Raw genomic sequence first — 4,542 nt, forward strand, 5'->3', positions numbered from 1 at the left:
ATATATATATATATATATATATATATATATACATTATATATACGTAAACAAATGTATATCTTCACACGCTTAGACGTCTTTTTTTCTATGTATCTAAGTATATATGTGTATGCATGTGTGTATAAACACACATTTATAACTGATGAACCATTGAAAGAATATGTCTCTTGCCTATACATAGAACTATGCGTGTATAAATTGTTAATATCCTACATTTTAATATATGACATGTTAAATTGCACCTAACGTGTCCCCCGCTGCAATAGAATCAGTTGTTTAATGGCTTTTTGTCTGTTTTCTTTGTTCAACATTAATTCAATGGAAATTTTGTTGACATTTTTATTGTTGCCATGTTTGTTATGGTTTCGTTGCTGAATTTATTTTTTATTCTTTCTTGTTATTGTTTCTGTTCGAAATACGTTTTCTTAAATGTTTGTTACAACCTTTTTCATCCGTTTCATTTAACTACATTTTACATTTTAGTAAAACCCCATTTACGTTACTAAATCTTCTTGGTGCATTTTAGTTCAAACAATTGCAAACATTTATCACAAATAACTTAAAATAAATGAATTGAAGAGAAAATATAGTAAATAATGTTGCATAAGAAATAATCGAGGAAAATGTCTATATTAGCATTGGCAAAATGTCGCAATAAAATACACGCATAATCATTCGCAAACACTCACACACACACGCCCCCCCCCACGTACACACACACACTCAGAAATATATACATATGTGTGTGTATATGAATGTTTATTGCAAACACGCAAATAGAAGTATATACACACATATATATATACAAATATATATACACATATATATCCATTCATACACACATGCTTACACATACAAATTCATACACGCATATGTATATATATGTGTATATATATATATACATATTCATACACACACATTCAAACACACATTCACGCACGCAACATACACGCATAAATGAATGTGTTTGTATATGGATGTTCACTGTACTAACGCACACAGACAAGCAGAGACACACACGCACCCACGGACGAACATACAGAAAGACAGACACACACATTCACATATATACGATAGTAGAACTTATGTGTGCATGCATACGTGGAGAAGTAAATCTAATCACTTAATGGATGAGAGTTAGTAAAACAGAAATATGATCATTCAATTTTCTCTTAGGTTATACGGTACTTTTATGTAGTACAGTGTAAACTTGACGAATCCTATACAAGTCAGTTTACATCAAATAACAAGAAAGATCGCTCTCTCGAAGGTCAAATAGAAAAACTTCTGGTTGTTATTGTTCTTCTTGTGGCTGTTTAGTTTCAATACAATCCTGATCAAATAGACTAATGATCACAAACATTCCGGCAATGACCAATCCGTATGTTTATAAATATGTCGAGAACTATATTAAGGAATGTGTTCTTTCTTGAATATGGTAGCTTGCGATTTGAGTGAGTTTTGGAGTTTTGGTTTCTAAGCCGACAGTGTAAGGTATTCCTTGTTGAAGATAATTGGATGGTTTTTGATGTGCAGAGGTTAGAAGTAAAGACAAGTTAGAATTTCAAGTCGGGATTATGACTAGGATACGATATTTGTACTTTTGCACAAAGTATCGTCTGTCAAAACATACGAAAATCATCATCATCATCATCATCATCACCATCATCATCATCATCATCATCATTCAATCATTTATTCATTCATCCATTCATTCATTCAGGTCACTGCCTGGAATCGAACTCGGAATCTTGGGTTTAGTAGTCCATATGCTACTCATATCTGCACTCAGTCTGCTTAAGAGATAAGTGTTTTGTCCTAACATATGTGCTGCTTATTTTAGTTTTCGTATTTACCGTGGTGTTCTCTGTCTATTATGTTAACTTCATCCCACAGGAGGAGGTGGTCTCCATTTTCCCATACATGATCAGCTATACTCGATTTATCAATAACTCCTCGTGTCACAGCGTTGTGATGTTCGTCTACCCTTATTTTGACGGGTGGCATATTTTGCCTTTGTATAACCTACCACAGCTCCATGGGATGGAGTACACCCGGTCTTTAGCCATATTCTCTTCTATTGGTGGTATATTCGAAGGAGATATTTGTGAAGTGTTGTATTACTCTTAAATACTGTCCTGATGTCATATGGGCCGCATATTTTTTTGTATCTTTTCGGAGAGGTCTTTCACATAGAACAAATATCCATCAAATGTAAAGAATGTAAATAATGTACAGAATTCCTTAAACATAGAACTGAAATACTTATAGTGATGTCCTATCGTGATATAGCTGTGCTCTTCCAGAAAAAAAAATAGGCTTAGAGATGCAAACGATCTTCCTGGATACGAAAGGTATTTTGGATGCACGATGGGATTGTTTAGAGTTGACTTATAGTAGGAAATGCGAAACTCTCGAAGACATACATAGACGTTTCCAACTGTCAAGTACCGACTGAATTTACCAAAAATGTCAAACTGAATTTGGAGTGATGTGTTTTCCAGATTGTACTTGTAATATTGTTTAGGTTAAATGACAAAGATATGCAAGGTTTTCCACAATTCACTCTCATAGCGTACTCAGCTCAAATATGTGATCTGCACAGCAACTAAGTATCAACAAATAAGATGCGAATAGTATATAATGGCTGCGCAAGAGACAAAACGTCCGATTTGATTAGTCAGCCCAATAAGTTTTATTCTTATATGCCAGAGTTTTTTGGTGAGCTCTTGGCAAAGGTCTATCACAACTCGCGGCAAAACAGGAATATTCCTCGATCTGTTAGTCGAGGTTTGTTAATTGGCTGAAAAAAGAAAAAAAACGGTAATGCAGGGAATATTATAGACCACTTTTGGCCATAACTATACTAGATGCAGATTTCAAAATTTTGGACTAGGTGCTGGCAAAGAAAGAAGTTGGTGTTTTTTGTGGTCAGAGAAGCTTAAACGTGTGCGGTGCCCAGTAAATCCATCTACAACAACCTCCACTTCATGTGTTGCATCAAAGATGGAATATATAGCAAATATGATATCTATGATGCTGTGATCAATCTGGATAAGTCCAACGACTTCGACAGCATCGAATATCGTAACTTTGGGAGAAATCCCGATGGCAGCCGGTTTCGGGCCCTTTTCAGTGCAAGCATCACAGCAATGAACTCTAGCGCTTGCTGGGTGATGAAAGTAAACGCCCCATTCTCAGAAGCGTTTCATATCTCGCGCTCGATCAGTCAGTGGTGCTTGTTCTCTCAGGTTATGGTTACCTGCTGGCGCTAGAGCCGTTACTGCGGAGCAGAAACTCTCGAGACGATCCCACTTCTTTACTCATGTTTACTCATACTGAACTGGAATGTGGAAGAGCTGTTTCAATTTATGTGTATAAGACCGCGCTCATGATGTCAGAGTCTGAAGAAGTTCAGGTTGTCGATTCCAATTTCAAGGAACACGAAGCGATGGCAGGTGCTAAGTTAAATCCGGAGAAGTTGGTAGGCCTGTGGTTCGGCAACTGGAGAGAAAGACAGTGCACACGAAAAATAGTGTAGGTCACTGTACAAACAAACTAGTGAAATCATTCGGTGTCTGGAGTTACCCGGTGTTCCTGGTGGACAAGGACTAGGATGAAGTTACAAACACGATGGCCAGTCTCAGAAACAGACCGACAAGAAATTATCTCGGAAAGGTCGAAAAGAGTTTCCCTTTTATGAAGAGGACTGACATGTGTGTGTGTGTGTGTGTGTGTGTGTGTGTGTGTGTGTTTGTGTGTGTCTGCGTGTGCGCGTGTGTGTGCATGCATTTTAATAACAAACTAAAGTGCAGAGACAGTGTGTATGTTAGTAATGTGCTAATAGCTTTATGGTTATATATATTCATATATTCTGTGTAATTAGTCACTGCAGTAAAGCCACAATTCTTTCTCTCTTCTACACTCTCTCCCCCTCTCTCGCACTCTATTTCTCTCTCTGTTTTCCCTGTTTCTCTCTCTCTCTTTCCCTCCCTCCATCTCTCTCACTCTCTCTCTCTCTCTTTCGACTAATTTCGACTGGTGCATTATCCTCATAACTGGAGTGTCCACATACAGTTTTGCACTAGAAACGCAGGATTGTAAAAACAAATCTTCAATGAGAAACAAGCTATGGCAATTCATTTGCGCACCACTTCATTATATGTAATCGCTTTATAAAACGATAAAGCTCAATTACTGAATAGATTAAGCATAAATTATAAATAAGCTAAAATTATTCTCAATTTATTAACACACACGCTGCGGGTAAACGTACTGATAGAAATATGTCACAGAAAGTGGGTATTTCACGTTTTTTTTTTTTTTCTAAATATTGCTATACAGTTTCCTCTCTCTGCAGCACGAACACGGGTAGAGACTTTTAATGAATGTCAATAACCAGTCGAAAATATTTGAGCTTTTGTCAGGTCCATCCTGAGTCCTGTGGTTCATACATGGCTTCTGCATACAAAACGAAATGGTATGCTTGTGATATGTACGCATGTGAACTTATTCACCAATATGCTGATATATAAAAATATA

The sequence above is a fragment of the Octopus bimaculoides genome, chromosome 15 (genome assembly GCF_001194135.2).
Source record: "Octopus bimaculoides isolate UCB-OBI-ISO-001 chromosome 15, ASM119413v2, whole genome shotgun sequence".
Lineage (NCBI taxonomy): Eukaryota > Metazoa > Mollusca > Cephalopoda > Octopoda > Octopodidae > Octopus > Octopus bimaculoides.